Raw genomic sequence first — 21,290 nt, forward strand, 5'->3', positions numbered from 1 at the left:
GTGATAAATATCATAATGCATGGAAAATTCAACATGGACCCTACAACAACATGTAGTACGTGCATGATTAATCTTAACATAAAATGGTTTTGTCATCTCAAAAAATCTTTGACTAATTTTAATCTAAGGAAAGCTTTGAAGAAACCTTTCATAAAATTGTGTTTGAGTTGTATCTAAATAGTGTTTTGGATGTGGCTCACAATTACTAATTCCAATTCGCCTTCTAACAACATCTCTTTGGTTGGGTGAAACCCTTGTGTTGTCATGCCAAAATCTCTCAATTAATGTTCTTAATGCATCAACAACAATCTTGTCCTTGCGTGGGAGTCTACTAGAGAATGCCCAAAGAGAATTATTGTTAGGATCCTCGATTTTCTCTCCCCTCTCTAAGGCATAGTGTAATGTGGTTCTACTTATCCTTAATGACTTGCTTGTTTTTCTTATTAAACGAGATTTTTTTATTTCCTTTCCCATTATGGTTGATGTGAGGACACGATGAGTAATATTAGCATCTTTAGTGCGTGATTTTGAACCAATGGCTTGGTATGCATCAAAAAGATTTCTCACAATGGTTCTTTCACTATTATTTTCGGATGTTCTTAACCCCAAAATTTTCATTGTCTCTCTAAATTTCAGATTTTTATTCATTTCAACAACTAATTGGCATCTTCCACTTTGATTTAAGTTTTCAAAATAGTTATTCCAAATTCTTCTAACCGTTCTTCTACAAGTTCTTTTGGAAATTTTATCATGCATTGGCTTCATAATATTTTCATCAATATCTATTAGGAACTTTGTTTTTCTACAAATTATTCTAAGAGGTCTTAAGATTGGTGCATGCTCTTCATTTTCATTAGATGGATTATGTGCATTGATCACATCAAATTCAAATGGTAAATCTTCTTCAATTTCATTAACATGTGCATTCACCAAATCATTTTCAAATGGTCTATGTTCATTGCATTCATTAGGTTCATTCATCATATGTATTTGAATTGGTGCATTAATCATATCAATTTCAATTGTTGAATGTTCATCACTTTCATTAGGTGCATTTGATGGTGTACCTTCACGTAATCTCTTTATACACTCCCTTTGTCTTTCCTTTGCTGCCTCTCTTTGTTCATTTGTTCCTCTCTTATTATTTCCCATTGTCCTACACATAACATCATGATGACACCCCACAATCAAATAGAAAAAAAAAACAAATGATCATGCTTTTGTTATTATCTAAAGTAACAATTATAAAATATCTTAAAAAATAATCATTATGAAAACCTAACTGTTACTGTCCCAAAAAATCATGTGCAAAAGCAGTGGGGCTTTCAAACAACTTGCAATGTTGTTTTTTAGGCTGTTGGAACTAAAATATATAAATATTTTCCCATAACCCGTACAGGTTATGGAAACCTTATATGTCAACGTTCACAATTTCTCATAACCCATAGGGGTTATGTAGAACTAGAAGTTTTGGCCTTAGTTCTACCGTACAGGCTATGTAGAACTAGGAAAAGGAGAGGGAGAGAGGGAGATAGGGAGGGAGAGGGAGAGAGAGGGAGGGAAAAGGAGAGGGGGAGAGGGAGATAGGGAGATAGGGAGATAGGGAGAGAAGGAGAGGGGGAGGGAGAGAGGGAGAGGGAGAGAGTGAGATTGGGAAAAGGAGAGGGGGAGGGAGAGGGAGAGAGAGGGAGATTGGGAAAAGAAGATATTGGGGAAAGGAGAGGGGGAGAGAGGGAGAGGGAGATAAGGAGAGGGGGAGGGAGAGAGGGAGATTGGGGAAAGGAGAGGGGGAGAGGGAGAGAGAGAGATTGGGAAAAGGAGAGGGGGAGAGGGAGAGGGAGAGAGAGGGAGATTGGGGAAAGGAGAGGGGGAGAGGGAGAGAAAGCGAGATTGGGAAAAGGAGAGGGGGAGATGAAGAGAGGGAGGGAGAGGGAGGGAAAAGGAGAGGGGGATAGGGAGAGAGGAAGGCAGAGGGAGAGGTAGAGAGAGGGAGATTGGGAAAAGGAGAGGTAGAGAGGGAGAGAGGGAGAGAAGGAGAGGGGGAGGGAGAGAGGGAGAGAAGGAGAGGGGGAGGGAGAGAGGGAGAGAGAGGGAGATTGGGAAAAGGAGAGGGGGAGAGGGAGAGAAGGAGAGGGGGAGGGGGAGAGGGAGAGGGAGAGAGCGATATTGGGAAAAGGAGATGGAGAGGGAGAGGGAGAGAGAGGGAGATTGGGGAAAGGAGAGGGGGAGAGGGAGAGAGGGAGAGAAGGAGAGGGGGAGGGAGAGAGGGAGATTGGGGAAAGGAGAGGGGGAGAGGGAGAGAGAGGGAGATTGGGAAAAGGAGAGATTGGGGAAAGGAGAGGGGGAGAAGGAGAGAGGGAGAGGGGGAGAGGGAGAGAGTGAGATTGTTTAAAGGAGAGGGGGAGGGATAGAGGGAGATTGGGGAAAGGAGATGGGGAGAGGGAGAGAGAGGGAGATTGGGAAAAGGAGAGGGAGAGAGGGAGAGAAGGATAGGGGGAGGGAGAGAGGGAGATTGGGGAAAGGAGAGGGGGAGAGGGAGAGAGAGGGATATTGGGAAAAGGAGATGGGGAGAGGGAGAGAGGGTGGGAGAGGGAGAGAGGGAGGGAGGGAGGGGGGAGGGGGAGAGGGAGGGAGGGAGGGAGGGAGAGAGAGAGAGGGAGAGAAAGAGAGAGATTGGGAAAAGGAGAGGGAGAGAGGGAGAGAAGGACAAGGGGAGGGAGAGAGGGAGATTGGGGAAAGGAGAGGGGGAGAGGGAGAGAGAGGGAGATTGGGAAAAGGAGAGGGGGAGAGGGAGAAAGGAAGGGAGAGGGAGGGTGGAGATGGGGAGAATAGGATAAAGAGAGGGAGAGGAAAAGAGAGAGAGAGAGAGAGAGAGAGAGAGAGAGAGAGTATAAGAGAGAGGGGGGGGAGAAAGAGAGATTTAAGATAACAAAAGGGGGAGGGAGAGGGGGAGAGGGAGAGGGAGGGGGAGAGAAAGAGAGAGAAGGGGGAGAGGGTGAGAATAGGATAGGATAATGTGTGTGTGTGTGTGTGTGTGTGAGAGAGAGAGAGAGAGTAGGAGGAGGAGGAGAGGGTGAGAGACATGAGGTAGAGAGAGAAAAAGAAGGAGAAAAGGGTGAGAGAATTAAAAAATAGAGAAGTGTGAGGGGGAGAGAGATGCGATATAACTCAAGGAAGATAATTAGGGCTCAGAATAGACAAAGACAATGATGGGGGAAGTAAGATGAGAGAGAGAGAGAGAGGAAAAGAAGAGGTACATGCATGTATACAAACATATATACATATATCTATATAAATATATTTATATATAACTAAAGATATGCATATATGCATACATAAACACATATTATCTAGGCATGTCTAAAACATGTGTAGTAAATGCTAAGTTTACAAGCATACATTATTATGTCTTCATAACCCGTACGGGTTTTGTGAAACCAAAAAAAATGTTTTTAGTTATTCATAACCTGTACAAGTTTTGTGAAACAAAAAAAAATATTTCTACTTCTTCATAACCCGTAAGGGTTATTTAGAACTGCAAATAGTACTTTTGGTTCTTCAAAACCCATGCTGGTTTTGGCTTGGTAAGAGGATTGGAAAATGACCCTAAGGCTTGCAAGCCCATTTTCCCCCCGTTTTTGTTCCTTTATATGTTTTTTCATCCTCCACCATGATTTCTTGACTTCATCGTCATCAAGTTTACAAATGATGAATTGGGTATCTCTAAAATTACCACCATAATCTCACACATCTTCTTAGTTTTCTGACCATGTAAATTTTTTAATTTTTGGACAACATTAGCATAGTAAACTTTAATTTTCTTTATCAGTGCCTTGACAGTCCTCACAGACATATGTCTACCATTTTTTTAATAACTTTTGATATACTTGACCAAATTCAAAATAATTGCATATTATTGTTCTACACTAGATTCTATACACTTTCAAAAAAATTGCATTTTCCATTATTTTGATACAAGTTATGCCCAGCGCATGAACAGGTATCAAATTTTCAGGATGCAGTCACTTCCAAAAATCATAAAAAATAAAATACTCAACGAAAAATTACAAAAAAATACAAAAATTATAGATCTCACTCTTACCTATCATCCAATCAAAGGTTTTTTACAAAATACTAAATCTAACTATATATTTTGTGTAGCGCACAAAAACAGCTATGTTATATTTTTCTGAAAAAATCAGGAACAGTTTTTCGTGCGTGAAAGGTTTGACCCTCTTAATTTTATCCAATTTTTAAAAAACTTAGTAGTTTAGAAACTAGATTCATAGTACTACAATTCTTATTATTTTTTCAACTCCTAGTTTTGAGTGCATGACCTTCAAATTGCTCTTTGAAATTTAGGTTTACTTGTTTTCAGAAAAAAAAAAAAAAAAGTGGCCACTTATACCCCCCTTTTTGTTCACCATCTTGGTGCACTTACCCATGTACAAATATTGGTGTTATATTTTGTGGATTGTTGGTAAATGTTTTGTGGTTTATATTTGTGCTTAACTATTATATGTGTTATTCATGTATTTGGTTTATTTATTCCAATAATAAGGTTTTAATGCTTTAAGTTCTATAATCTGTCGACAATTGATTCACACCACCCCCCCCCTTCCCCCCCTCCACACCCTTCCCCTTATTTGTCCATCGGTTATATAAGTTGTCTAACAATTGGTATTAGAGATTGGTCCTCTCTTTAGAAGCTTAACCACTTAAGGAAGATCCTATGGCATCTAATAGTTCAAGTTCATCTGCAGTTGTTTTCCAGAGAGAAATTCCTAGGCTCGATGGAACAAATTATAGAGTATGGAATATTTTGATGGAGACTCATCTGAAATGTCTTGGTAAGGAAATTTGGGAGATCACGAAGAAAGGATATACACCTCATAATCTAGCATCTAGAAATCCTCCTCTGGCAAGCTTGGATAAGGATAATAAAAAACATTGTAGAGCTAGAGAAGCCTTTTTGTGTGCACTTTCTGATCAGCAAGTTATGGGACTAACTGACAAATCAACTTCAAAGGATATATGGGATAAATTGGAGACTCTGAATAAAGGTGACCCTACTATTAAAATTTATAAAATTGATGGTTACTGGGTGAGATATGAGAACCTGAAGATGGAAGAAGATAAAAGGATCACTTAATTAATGTAGAGAGTTGATGAAATTGTTATGGGAATTTAGTGTTGTAGTGGATCTCTAAGCGAAGATGAAATAGTTTCTAAAATATTGAGAGATTTTCCACCGGCTTACAAGATGAAGGCTACTACAATTAATGAGTTGAGAACAATGGCAAACACCTCTATTAATAGGGATACCTTGGTTGGGAAGTTATCTATTTTTGAGCTTGAGGAATTTGGTCATTCTGGAGTTGCAAAGTTTGAACCCGCTTTTCATGCATCTACATCATCTACCGACAAGAGTGATTGGAAAGCCTTATATGCTAAGGAACTAGAGGAAATGAAGAAAGAAAATGAAGATTTCAAGAAACTTGAAGCCCTATTTTCTAGAAGAGTACCTAAAGGTCCAATAGGAAGTAAGTATGAAGGAAAATCATCTTTTAAATGTTTCGCATGTAATAAGATAGGTCATTTTGCATCTAGATGTCCTGAAAGGAATTCAAGATTTGCGAAAAGAGACAGAAGATCTTTTAGGCCTAACCATGATTATCAGAACAAGCATAAGTATAGGAGGAACAAAGACAAATCATGCTACTATGTGGATGAGGAAGGTACGACTAATTCTGATGCTAAACCAGCACAAGATTCAGCTAGTGGATCCAGCAATGGAAAGGAATGGGTATTTTTGGCTATCAAGGAATATGATCCAGTACCTAAAGAAAAGGTCCTTACTACTAAAGTTGAAGACAATGATGAATGGGTGATAGACAATGGATGTTCACATCATATGACTAGAGATAAAAGAAGTTCTATGTTTGCAAGAATTTGATGGCAGTCTGGTTAGATTTGGAGATGACAAAGCATGCATGATCAAGGGAAGAGGAACTATATCATTGGATGGTAAGCATGATACTAATAATGTTTATTATGTTGAAGGTTTAAGGCATAATCTTTTGAATGTAGAATAGTTGGTGGATAAGGGATTTTGGTTATATTTCAAGAATGGAAAATGCAAGATTATCAACAGGTCTGGATTGGAGATTGCAACTGGTAGCCATACTAAAGGTAACATCTTTCATTTTAACTCTGGTGAGAAGACATGTTTGATAGCACAAATTGATGAGAGTTGGCTATGGCATAAGAGGTTGTGTCATCTGAATTTTTATTGCATTGTAAAGATCAGTTCTACTAATGTAGTTAGAGATATACCTAAGATTGTGAAGCCCTATAATCCAGTATGTAAGGAATGTCTAATGGGAAAGCAAGTCAGAACTTCTTTTAAGAGTATACAAGACAAATCTAATGATGTTCTTGATCTTATTCATATTGATTTGTGTGGTCCTGCTAGAATCAAAAGTTTTTAGGGTGATAGATATTTTATGCTAATCATTGATGATTATTCTAGAATGATGTGGGTTACTTTACTAAGGGAGAAATCTAAAGCATTTGAAAAGTTTAAGATCTTTAAAGCTAAAGTTGAGACATAGACATGATTTAATATAAAATTCTTAAGGTCTGATCAGGGTGGAGAATTCACATCCAGTGAATTTAATAGTTATTCTGAAAATAATGGGATAAAGAGACAGTTATCTGCACCCTGGACACCTCAGTGGAATGGTATTTTGGAAAGGAAGAACAAAACTATCTTGGATGCGGCTAGAAAAATGATAATGGAAGCTAATTTGCCTCACATCTACTGGTGAGAATCTATGAGCATGACAATAGACACATTCAACAGAGTTCATATAAAAGGAGACACTGGTAAGATGCCTTATGAGTTATGGTTTGCTCTCACACCTATAGTTAAGTATTTCAAAATCTTTTGTAGTAAATGCTATATCAAAAGAGATGATTTCATTGGAAAGTTTGATCCTAGATGTGACGAAGGAATATTTCTTGGTTATTCTAATGAAAGTAAAGCATATAGATGTTATAACAAAAGATTACAAAGAATTATGGAGAGCACTAATGTCAAAGTGGATGAGTTGAACATAAATCAAATCAGAACTTATGAGAGAGAACCAACAGTGGAAATGATCATAACTGAACTGATAGTGCCTACACCAAAACAAAATGTTAAACCAGTTACTCCTACACTATCAGAAAAGTCAACAGTAACTAAATATCAAAGTAGAGGAACACAAAGTCAGAAGACTACTAAGTATCTTAGGTTAAATCATTCAAAAGATCAGATCATTGGAGACAAGAACAAAGGAGTGATGACAAGAAGAAGGCTGGAAAATGATGAGGTATGTTTAATTTCTCAAATTGAACTGGCGTCAGTAATTGAGGCATGTAAAGATGAATTTTAGATGAGAGCTATGGAAGAGGAATTAGATCAGATAGAAAATAATAATACATGGACTTTAGTTCCCCAGCCTAAAAAAAAGAATGTTATTGGGACTAAATGGGTTCTTAGGAACAAATTGAATGAGGATGGACAAGTTGTGAGGTATAAGGATAGATTGATTTCTAAAGGATATTCTCAAAAGAAAGGAATTGACTATGATGAGACTTTTGCTCCAGTAGCTACGATTGAAGCTGTGAGATTCTTTTTTGCTTATGTTTCCCAAAAGAACTACAAGGTTTATCATATGGATGTTAAGTGTGCATTTCTGAATGGAGATCTTGAAGAGGAAGTTTGCGTTGAGCAACCTGATGGATTTTCACTTTTAAATGACAAAACATGGTTTGCAGGTTAAAGAAAGTTTATATGGATTGAAACAAGCCCCTCGAGCTTGGTATGCAAGATTGGATAAATATCTTTTCAAGCTTGGTTACACTAAAGGTAATGCTCACAGTTTTTTACATTATAAGATCACTGATGATGACATATTGATTATTGAAGTCTTTGTTGATGATATCATTATTGGAGGTGAGGATAAGTTATGTATGGAATTCTCTGATAATGTGAAGAATGAATTGGAGATGTCTATGATTGGGGAGATGAAATTTTTCTTACGTTTGCAGATTACTCAGACTTATAAAGGTATTTTCATCTGTCAAACTACGTATGCTAGGGAATTGTTGAAGACATTTGGTATGGAAAATTCTAAACCGGTTGGTACTCCTATGTTAGAAGTGATAAATTGACTAAGATAGATGCATCAACACCGGTAAATCCTACAAGGTACAAGTATATGATTGGAGGTTTGTTATATCTAACTCAAACTAACCAGATATAATGAATGTAGTTTGTATTGTATCAAGATATCAGAGTGATCCTAGAGAGAATCATGAGAGTGTGGTGAAAAGGATTTTTTAGGTATTTGCAAGGAACAATTGAATATGGTTTGTGGTATCATAAAGATGATGGTCTTACACTATGTGCATATATAGATGCAGATTGGGCTGGAGATGTTGATGGTCGGAAGAGCACAACTAGTGGAGCTTTCTTTCTTGGAAAGAAACTTGTTTCATGTATCAGCAAGAAGCAGTCATGTACCTCTTTATCTACTATTGAAGTTGAGTATGTTTCTACTGCTACTAACTGTACACAAGTTCTGTGGATGAAGAAAATGTTGAAGGATATAAGGTTGGATTGTAATGAATCGATAGTTATTCACTGTGATATTTCTACTACTATTGACATATCAAAGAATTCGGTATTTCATTCTAAGACAAAGCACTTATCTATCAAGTACAACTTTTTGAAGCAGAAGGTGGTAGCAAATGAAGTCAGGCTAGTTTATGTGAACACTAAAGAATAGATTGCAGATATCTTCACTAAACCCTTGCATAAGGAATCATTTAAGTACTTCAAAGATAGATTGGGGGTTTTTTCCCCTCTGATAGAGACTTGAGTGATGTTGAGTGGCATTAGTCCGATATGCATTTACAGAGCTACTATTCATTTCGGATTGATGTGTTGGTTCTACTACTCTGGGGGAATAGTTAGTTGTGTGGTTCAATGGATTTATGATTTTTCTTTGATGTTTATATCAAATTTTTGGCATTGATGTCAAAGGGGAAGAGATATATGTGAAAAATAGAGATTAACAGAATATCAGTCAGAGGGGAGAGATCAGAGCTTAACAGGGATATCATTCACAGGGGGAGTTTGTTAACTTCATTATAATATCATCTTATGGGAGACTGTTGGTTGTCTTCCTTTGGAGGAGAATTGTTTGTCATTTCCTGGCACTTGGATGTTTATCACATCTAGTGTTGTCATCAATACCAAAGGGGGATATTGTTGGAAAATTGAAACAATTGATTATGTGTTGCATTGATATTTTGTCATTGATGGGAATATTGACTATTTTGGTTGTTTACCGGTTTTTGGTAGGTTCCGGTAGAGTGATTGGATTATGATATTGATCCAGTATGCTCTGGTATGCTATGGTTTGTGGAATTGGTTTGGATTTGCCATTCATTCTATTCAGATGTGTATCACGATCACTTGGTTCAGGATTTGATGACTCAGGAGCTATCATTTATTCTAGTAAGCCTTTTGGTCACCGGAAAGGGTTTTACCAGCAGAGCTTTATTGAAGATCTTTAGATGCACTTGATAAGTGTTATTGGTCTAGCTTCTAGATGGCTTTCAGTATGTTGTTGGTTATCATGTCTGCGTTCCTATTGATCAGTGGTGTTGCATTTAGGACCATACCTAATGTTATCTTATTCTACTAGGTTATGGACCAGTTTATGTAACATGTTGGTGGATGATGCCGATGCATTACCGGAAGGATCTATTGATTGGATTATGTTGTTTCATTCTTAGGCCAACTTGGTTGATCATTGGATTGCAGGTTTATGTTATGAATTTATTATATTATCTTTTAGGTGGCTAACCTAACTATTGAGGTACCCGGTTGGTATAAATATGATGTAAGATCTCTTTGCAGATCATGGTTATGGTGATGGGTTTATGGTTTTAGGGGTTATGTAATTATCTCTATGTGAATAATGTTGTAATCATATGCAGAGGTTTTGATCGATCATAGGTGATCAAATTGGGTTGGTGAAAGAGGTTTAATACCTCTGGTACTAAGCTTAACTAGAACTATACTCTAGCTTAGGAAATGATATTCTTGCAGTTCACTCCCCTTTTTAGATTGTAGTCTCAATTTATTTTGTAGTCAGTGAGGTTCCTTTTGTGATGAGCAATGCGCTCTAGGCTGGTGGCCTTCCTGCATGTGTAGGCCCCTCTTTTTGTAATCACATACTTACTGTATAATTATTATCTAACTATGGGTAGGCTTTCCACCATGGTTTTTCCCTTTATAGGGTTTCCCATGTACAAATCTTGGTGTTATCTTTTGTGGATGGTTGGTAAATATTATTTGGTTTATGTTTGTTCTTAACTATTATATCTATTATTCCAGTATTTGCTTTATGTATTCCAGTAATAAGGTTTTAATGCTTTAAGTTCTATAATCAATTAACAACTGATTCACCCCCCCTCTCATTTGTCCACCGGTTATAAGAGTTGTCTAACAATTGGTATCAGAGCTTGGTCCTCTCTCTAGAAGCTTAACCATTTGAGGAAGATGTTAGATACTTGAATAGTCCCAAAGACATTGAGAAGGGGGGGGGGGGTTGTTGAATCAGTGTCTAACCGGTATGTGAAAGATTTAAACTTGTTTGCAACTTTATAACCCAAATTAATATACTGGTAGACATGTAATAATGCAATAAAGAGAAATAATAGTATAACCATCAATACACACCATAACACAGATATGTCTAGCGAGGAAACTCGGTGGGGGAAAAACCTTGGTGGGATTTGTGACCCATAATATTTACTCACATATGAATAAATATTACTTATACAATAGGGGCATGCACATGCAAGAAGGCCAATAGCCTAGAGCTCACTTCTCAATCACAAAATAGGAGTCATATTGACTATACAATTGGATGATTAAATCCAATGATGATGTACTGCTCAAAATAGCATCCGCAATGCTAGATTCAATACCAATTTAAGCTTTGTCAGATACCTTTGCCATAAACCTTGCTTTGCTCTACTCTACTCTTATTCGCTCATAAAATAATTACATCATAATTCATATACAGATCTTCGCTCTCATATACCACTCATATTCATTACTTAATTACATTTTTCTTGTATACAAAATGACCTACAAGATCTCATACATATATGAGTCTTTACAATACATCATGTCAGATATACAATATAATTACAATACAAAACAATATAATTTCCATGTCGGCTAAGAGTGCCGGTAGGATATTTTGTTGGTGTAGATTGGATGCTGGTGAGAATAACTTTTGTTGTGCTTGTCGGTGCTAATGGATGATGTCTATTGCCAGTGTAACCTATGAACCATGTTACCAATTGATTTCCATCAATGACAACATCAACTATTCTCATCTAAGTGTATAATGACAACAATCTCCCCCTTTGGCATTGATGGCAACACTCATGAGAAAAATCCAAAAATTGATATCCAAAAATAAGAGTGCTCCCCCTAAGCAAATGATCCCTTCTGTACATTTTTCTCCACACTACTACTCCCCCTTTGACATCAATGACAAAGGATGTCAAAAAAAGAATCAAAGAGTTCAAAATTCTATCTCATAGCTTGTAACCGTTTGTGTATAATCTCAAAGATATCTGTCAAAATTAGATTAAGACTCTACATAAATTTAGGGCTATTAGAAATAATGGTTTCAGTCTATTAGATCATACCGGTCAGATAATGCATTTGTTGCTTCAGTGATCTTTCTCCTTGAATTTTTTCTTTAGACAACTCAATCCACTGAGTTAAAAGGTTGTCCAATCTAGGACCAAGTTTATTTTTTAGCTCTCGCGCCTTCATTCTTATCCTTGCTTTTTTCTTTTCTAATTTCTCAATCTTTTCTTCAAAAACTACCATTTCTTGATCAAAAACTCAAGTAAGTTCCAAAGAACCTATCATGTTATCTACTATATCATCAATCTCTATTTGTGTTTTATTTATCTCTTCATCAATGTCTTTTGTTAGGTGGTGAGGCTTGCATGCTTCCTCATAAAATTCTTTATATTCCAAAATAGTGGAATTAAGTTCCGGTAATAAAGAATCAATATACTCAGTACAATCCTTAATAGTCTTATCAAAGCATTCACCTTTCTCCTTATTCACCCTTTACTTAATAGTCTCTTCATTAATTTTATCTACAGTTAGAATATTTGAAGCAATGAATTTGGACAATGTGTCCAATTTACCTAAAGATCCATCAATATGATTAACTTTACTTGCTGGTGCAATCATTTTCAAAATAGATAAAGTGTCATCAATGGACTTAAATGCTAAGGCATTGCAATCTGTGATCCTCTTTATGGAATCCAAAAGTACATATGTCACATTAGTAGGTCTGTAATCCATAGTGGAAGTGCTAGGCGGAGTGTGAGGCTCTACAGCTAGTTTCTTCTCATCTCTAGATTCCTACACATTAACCTCTACTGCTATCTTGTTTCCATTATTGACCTTTTCTTTATCCACTATTTCTTCTTTTTGCTCACTCTATGTTTAAAATTTGTTTTCATCCTTACCATCAACCTTACTTTCTGTCGTGCTGACTGTCGATTCAGCTACACTCTATTCTTGTCCCTTTTTTGCTTCAGTTTGTGCTTCTTTTTTTGCTTCTACTGGTTTCTCAATGTTAAATTAAGTATCATTAGGGATTGTATCAAGTTTCTTAACTTTAGCTGGTATCTCAATGTTCTGAGAGTCAATGGTGTTGATCGGTGACTAGGAGACCTCAACATTTGTAGCTTCAACTGTCTTAACCTCTGCAGTTTCCTTATCCATGACAATGTTAAAATCCTTCATGTCAACATTCATGGTAAAAATAATTTAAGATTCTGGATTAGTGTCATCTTGTGTTATTTCCTCTTCCTTCTCTTCTGGTTGACTATCAGTTTGTGTTGGTGTCTCTGTAGTTATTGGTGGGGTGTCTTGTGTCAGTGGAGGAAGGTTATCCTTGACCATGATATCAGGTACACTACCAATTTTTCCTTTACCCTTATCCTTTGGATATACCTTGGAAAAACATTTGTCTATTTTTTGTCTGTCCTTCTCTTCTTTCTTCTCTCTTTCCACAAAAAATATATCCCATTTATCTGTCATTTCATCTACTATTTCTTTCACTCTTCCTGCCATAAGGCTAACCTACCGATGACCACTCACAAAAACTGTTCTATTTTCTTCTGATATTAAGTCATCAATTTCATGTTTGGATTTAACAGGATGCACAACAAGTACATCCTCTACTTTCAATTTCTTATCTAATTCCATTACCGACTTTCTCTTAGCTTCTAACCTTAAGTATAAATCATTTGGCAGATCATCTACAACTTCAATAAGAACTTTCTTGTAGATATCAAGATGTAAAATAATGCTTTCCTCTATAGTATACTTATCTGAATCCTTGAAAGAATGATAAAGTTTATTCACATTATTAAGGTTACCTTCTTGTGTGATTTCATTGATCAACTCTTTCGATGTAAGAGTATCTGGTGCCTTAGATTCTTGTTTCTTCTTTGGAGTCACTTTCTTCTTTTGACCAATGGGCTCTCTTACAACCTATTGTTTCTTCCTTTGTGTCTTTGACTTCTTAGGAGATGGAGCAGGTTACAGTGAGGGTTTTCTTTTCTTCCTATCCACTCTCTTGAATTCAATTGCCCAGTCACTGTCAAATTCAGAAGAAGTAGCCACAGGGGAAATGTAAGCTATCGATATCTGCTCTGATTGACTTTCATTCATACTAGCAGAAATACCACTAAGATTCATCAAACCTTCTGTAACATCTTTTACCAATTTAGAGGCATCTTTCATAAATTTATCTCTTTTCTTTCTCTGCTTCATCATAGCAACATCACTTTCAATGGTTTCAACATTACCAAATATTTTCTCTGTTGGTTATGGTGGAGCATCCAGGAGTATTTTATCATATGAGTCCAAGATGTGAGAGTCCACCTCATATCCCATTTCAGTAATCCATACAATTTTGGGTCTAACTACTTCCATCCAGATTTCATCTCTCTTCACTACAAATCCTATTTGTTTGTCATATTTATCTACGATGCTCTGTGGAATCCTTTCCATTTGTTTCATTTTAGTTTGGAAATTCTTGAAATACTCTTTCACCAACTCATCATTGTTATCTCCCATACCAGTAATTGCCTCCTTTACCTGTTTTCCAACAGAAATATCATAGGCAAAATCCTTGTGACCTATACCAGGGATCTCTTTTGAAAATTAAAGCATTAAACATACTGTCAAACTTCCAAATTTGAAGGTTCCTTTCTTGTCACCTTTGATCTTATGCAAATTCTCTAACAATTCATTTTTTAACCATTCACAAATATCAATCTTTGCATTGTTCAATATCATCTCATGTGAATTGTGAATGCATGAACTAGATACAGAATTCAACCTATTTGTATAACCAACTTTATATCCAATGACCATTCTAGCAAATTTAACATTTTTATCCTTTATATCATTGACCCTAAGTGACCAGTTGTCATATGTAGCTTTGGTTAAGCTCATAACTTCCTTGTTAGGGATTTTCTTCTTCTTGTTAGGTCTAGAACCGGTGGAGGGTAAACTAGTAACAACTCTGATAGCTTCCTTGGTAATCTTAAATACTGAGTCCAACCACATAAATTCTCCATGAACCCTACTAAGGACATAGCTGATGGCTTCATCTGAGAATTCTGGCATATGGAGGATATCTATGAGACCTAAATCCTCAACTACCTTATGTTCCGGTTTTACTACCCCATTATTGTCAGTGATTACATTCATGTACGCGTTCATCAAATCTTTAGACCCTAAATTTTCTATGTAATAATGTATGTATTCCCTATTGTCTTCAACAAACGCGACTCCCTTTGGGATTTTAGAAAATGCACCAATAGAGTCATCCAGTTTTTGCTATCTTAGGAATGATCTTGAAAACAGGTCTAGGTCGTCTAATGCTTTCCACAATGGTAGGGTTTGCTACGAATTCGGGAATAGAAGATGAGGATGCCATTGCGAAAGATAAATACCTTTTAAATATGAAATCCTTGAATGCTCTAAAAAGACCTTTGCTTCTTTGCTTTTAGAATGCCTTTTCTCAATTTCACTCTCTTCGAATGCATGGATGCTTGGTGAATTAAAATGAGAGGTTACAATGCTTTTATAACCAAAAATTGACTTACAACCATAATAAATGCTTCACCAATGAAGTGAAAACTCCACATATCCGTTGGTAAAGAAGAAATATAACTTCTTACCACCAACCAAGGGTAAATGCATGATTTTCAATTTGTTGCCTTACCCGTAAGAATTATTCCTTAGTTAGATGAAGAATCTCCTGTCGGTGCAGGATTACCCTGTTCTATCAGTGCAGTGAAAGATTCATCACTTCTCTGATCTCTCTTCCTAATCCATTGTTTATAAAATTCTTGCTTGATTTCAGTTACCTTTTATTTGCCTTTGTTATTTGATCCTTTATTGTTTGCCTGTACATTCTTTCTTCTACAAAATTTTGCAATATGTCGAATCTTGTTACATGCATAACAAGTTACATTGTTTCTCTGAATAGCCTTTCCATAACCTTGACCGGTTTGAGTTCTGCATTGATTAGATAAATGTCCAAATCTACCACAAATATAGCATTTTACATTCATTCTACAATTGTCTGAGTTGTGACCATTTTTATTGCATTTGGAACATTGCTCGGTAAGTAGGTTTGTATTTTGATTATTCCTAAATCTACACTAATTTGCTCTATGACCAAATTTGTTGCAATTAAAACATTTCCCATTAAATTTATAAGCATTAGGTTGCCTTACTAGTTTGTTGTGATCATGATTGTTTGCAGTCCTAGAACTTTCTCCATGTTCGAATCCAAGTCCAATTGTTTCTTCATCAGGTTTCTAACTTTTCAACATATCATCAAGATTATCTGAACTCTTCTTAAATTTGTCTTTGTATTCATTTGCAGTGACCAACTCACTTTCCAAAATGCTAACTTGTCTCAAAAGTTCCTTTTTGTCATGTTACATGTGAATCAAATCAGTTTTAAGTATATCATTTTCATAACTAAGCCTTTCAGATTCATCTGATCTTTCATTTAGTCTTCTGGCCAAATCTTCCTCATTCCTCTTTCTATCTTCAATATCCTTGCATAGTCTCATGGTTAAATCTTAAATCTCATTATTCATGTTACTATTCTCTTGTCTCAATTTGTCTGCAATATCTCTAAGAGTTTTTTTTCTTCATCATCTTGATTTTGCAATTGCACATGTAGTTCTTTTCTCTTATTCTTTGCTATAACTATGTTACCTTGAAGTGCTTTGATAAATTCCCGAGTAGTTCTAAGTTCATCTTCTAGTTTGATATTCTTCAATTTTTCTGCATCAAAATCTTCAATAGCTCCTTCCAATTGTTGTCTCAAACTTTCCATCGATACCAGTTTTAGAATCTTCCTCAAGTTGTTAGGCTTCTGTAAATAGAGGACTAGGCTCTGATACCAATTGTTAGATACTTGAATAGTCCCAAAGACACTGAGAGCGAGGGGTGAATCAGTGTCTAACCGGTATGTGAAATATTTAAACTTGTTTACAACTTTATAACCCAAATTAATATATCAGTAAACAAGTAATAATGCAATAAAGAGAAATAATAGTATAACCATCAATGCACACCATAACACATACATTTTTGGCGAGGAAACCCGGTAGGGGAAAACCCTTAGTGGGATTTGTGACCCACAATATTTACTCAATAGACAATATGAATAAATATTACTTATACAATAGGGGTCTTCATATGCAGGAAGGCCAACATCCTAGAGCTCACTTCTCAATCACAAAATAGGAGTCACATTGACTACACAATTGGATGATTAAATCCAATGACAATGTACTGCTCAAAATAACATCTGCAATGTTGGATTCAGTACTAGTTTAAGATTTGTCAGATACCTCTTCCATAAACCTTGCTTCACTCTTCTCTACTCTTATTCGCTCATAAAATAATTACATCATAATACATATACATATCTTCGCTCTCATAAACCGCTCGTATTCATTACCTAATTACATTTTTCTTGTATACAAAATAACCTACAAGATCTCATACATATTCGAGTCTTTACAATACACCACATCAGCTATACAATATAATTACAATACAAAATAATATAATTTCCATGTTAGCTAGGAGTGCCAGTAAGATCTTCTGTCAGTGCAGATTGGATGCCCGTGAGAATAACTTTCATTGTGCTTGTCGGTGTCAATGGATGATGTCTATTGCTGGTGTAACCTCTGAACCATGTTACCAGTTGGTTTCCATCAATGACAACATCAACTATTCTCATCTGAGTGTATAATTCCAATAGAAGATCCTATGGCATCTAATAGTTCAAGTTCATCAAGTTCATCTACAGTTGTTTTCCGAAGAGAAATTCCTAGGCTTGATGGAACAAATTATAGAGTATGGAAGATTAGGATGGAGACTCATCTAAGATGTCTTGGTAAGGATATTTGGGAGATCACTGAGAAAGGAAATACAACTCATAATATGGCATCTGGCAATCCTCCTCTAGCAAGCTTGGATAAGGACATTGAAAAATATTGTAGAGCTAGAGAAGCCCTTTTGTGTGCACTTTTTGATCAGCAAGTTATGGGACTAACTTCCAAATCAACTGCAAAGGCTATATGCGATAAATTGGATACTCTGAATGAAGGTGAACCTACTATTAAAATTTCTAAACTTGATAGTTACCAGGTGAGATATGAGAACCTAAAGATGGAAGAAGATGAAAGGATCACTACTTTTATAGATAGAGTTAATGAAATTGATATGGGAATTCAGTGTTGTAGTCGATCTGTGGGTGAAGATGAAATAGTTTCTAAAGTATTGAGAGATTTTCTACTGGCTTACAAGATGAAAGCTACTACAATTAATGAGTTTAGAACAATGGAAAACACCTATGTTAATAGGGATACCTTAGTTGGGAAGTTATTTGCTTTTGAGCTTGAGGAATTTGGTCCTTCTAGAGTTGTAAAGTTTGAACCCGCTTTTCATGCATCTACATCATCTACCGACAAGTGATTGGAAAGCCTTATATGCTAAGGAACTAGAGGAAATGAAGAAAGAAGATGAAAAGTTCGAGAAACTTGAAGCCCTATTTGCTAGAAGAGAACCTAAAGGTCCGATAGGAAGTAAGTATGAAGGAAAATCACCTTTTAAATATTTCACATGTAATAAGATAGGTCATTTTGCATCTAGATATCCTAAAAGGAATTCAAGATTTGTGGAAAGATCTAGAAGATCTTTTAGTCCTAACCATGATTATCAGAACAAGCATAAGTACAGGAGGAACAAAGATAAATCATGCTACTATGTGGATGAGGAAGGTGTGACTGATTCTAATGATGAACCAGCACAAGATTCAGCTACTAGATCTAGCAATGGAAAGGAATGGGTATTTTTAGCTATCAAGGAAGATGATCTGGTACCTGAAGAAAAGGCCCTTGCTACTAAAGTTGAAGACAAGGATGAATAGGTGATAGACAGTGGATGTTCACATCATATGACTGGAGATAAAAGGAAGTTTCTATATTTGCAAGAATATGATGGTGGTCTGGTTAGATTCAGAGATGACAAAGCATGCATGATCAAGGGAAGAGAAACTATATCATTGGATGGTAAGCTTGATACTAATAATTTTTATTATGTTGAAGGTTTAAGGAATAATCTTTTGAGTGTAGGATAGTTTATGGGGATTAGAGATTGCAATCGGTACTCAGACTAAAGGTAACATCTTTCATTTGAACTCTGATGAGAACACATGTTTGATTGCACAAATTGATGAGAGTTGGCTATGGCAGAAGAGATTGTGTCATCTGAATTTTTATTGCATTGTAAAGATCAGTTCTACTAAGGCAGTTAGAGATATACCTAAGATTGTGAAGCCCTATAATCTAGTATGTAAGGAATGTCAAATGGGAAAGCAAGTCAGAATTTCTTTTAAGAGAATACAAGACAAATCTAATGATGTTCTTGATCTTATTCATATTTATTTATGTTGTCTTGGTAGAATCATAAGTTTTTGAGGGTTATAGATATTTTATGATAATCATTGATGACTATTCTAGAATGATGTGGGTTACTTTTCTAAGGGAGAAATTTGAAGCATTTGAAAAGTTTAAGATCTTTAAAGCTAAAGTTGGGACAGAAATAGGATTGAATATTAAATTCTTAAGGTCTCATCAGAGTGGATAATTCACATTCGATGAATTTAACAATTATTGTGAAAATAATGGGATAAGGAGATAGTTATCTACAACCTAGACACCTCAATGGAATGGTATTGTGGAAAGGAAGAACAAAACTATCTCAGATGCAACTAGAACTATGATAATGGAAGTTGATATGCCTAATATCTACTAGAGAGAAGTTGTGAGCATGACAGTATACACATTCAATAGAGTTCATATAAAAGGAGACACCAGTAAGATACCTTATGAGTTATGGTTTGGTCATACACCTATAGTTAAGTATTTTTATAATCTTTGGTAATAAATACTATATCAAACGACATGATTTCATTGGAAAGTTTGATCCTAGATGTGATGAAGGGATATTTCTTGGTTATTATAATGAATGAAAAGCATATAGATGTTATAACAAAAGATTGCAAAGAATTGTGGAGAGCGTTAATGTCAAAGTGGATGAGCTGAATAGAAGTCAAATCAGAACTTATGAGAGAACTGAAAATTGAAATGATCATAACTAAACCGGTAATGCCTACACTAGTTACTCCGGAAGTATCAAAAAATTCAACAGTAACTGAAGATCAGAGTAGAGGAACAAAAAGTCAAAAGACTCCTAAGTATGTTAGGTTAAATCATTCAGAAGATCAGATCATTGGAGATAAGAATAAAGGAGTGATGACAAGATGAAGTTTGGCAGTAAATAAGGTATGTTTAATTTCTCAAATTGAACAGGAATCAATAATCGAAGCATGTAAAGATGAATGTTGGATGAGAGCCGTGTAAGAGGAATTAGATCAAATAGAAAAGAATAATACATGGACTTTAGCTCCCTGGCCTAAAAAATAAGAATGTTATTGGGACAAAATGGGTTTTTAGGAACAAATTGAATGAAGATGGACAAGTTGTGAGGATTAAGGCTAGATTGATATCTAAAGGATATTTTCAGAAGGAATGAATTGATTATGATGAGACTTTTGCTCTGGTAGCTAGGATTGAAGTTGTGAGATTAGTTTTTGCTTATGTTGCCCATAGGAACTACAAGGTTTATCAGATGAATGCTAAGTGTGCATTTCTGAATGGAGATCTTGAAGAGGAAGTTTATATTTAGCAACCTGATGGATTTTCACTTTCAGATGACAAAACAAGGTTTGCGGGTTAAGGAAAGCTTTATATGGATTGAAACAAGCCCCTAGAGCTTGGTATGCAAGATTGGATAAATATCTTTTGAAGCTTGGTTTCACTAAAGGTAATGTTGTCAATAATTTATATTATAAGATCACTGATGATGACATATTGATTATTGAAGTCTTTTTTGATGATATCATTTTTAGAGCTGAGGATAAGCTATGTATGGAATTCTCTGATAATGTGAAGAATGAATTTGAGATGTCTATGATTGGGGATATGAATTTTTTATTAGGTTTGTAGATTACTCAGACTGATAAAGGTATTTTAAATCTGTCAAACTACGTATGCTAGGGATTTGTTGAATAAATTTGGTATGGAAAATTCTAAACCAGTTGGTACTCCTATAGTTACAAGTGAGAAATTGACTAAGATAGATGCATCAACACCGGTAAATCCTATAAGGTACAAGTATATGATTGGAGGTTTGTTATATCTGACTCGGACTAACTAGATATAATGAATGAAGTTTGTATTGTATCAAGATATTAGAGTGATCCTAGAGAGAATCATGAGAGTGTGGTGAAAAGGATTTTTAGGTTTTTGCAAGGAACAACTAAATATGGTTTGTGGTATCATAAAGATGATTGTTTTACACTATGTGCATATATAGATGTAGATTGGTTTGGAGATGTTGATGACTAGAAGAGCACAACTAGTGGAGCTTTCTTTCTTGGAAAGAAAATTGTTTCATGCATTAGCAAGAAGCAGTCATGTACCTCTTTATCTACTATTGAAGCTAAGTATTT

Source organism: Cryptomeria japonica, chromosome 10, assembly GCF_030272615.1.
Source record: "Cryptomeria japonica chromosome 10, Sugi_1.0, whole genome shotgun sequence".
NCBI classification, from domain to species: domain Eukaryota; kingdom Viridiplantae; phylum Streptophyta; class Pinopsida; order Cupressales; family Cupressaceae; genus Cryptomeria; species Cryptomeria japonica.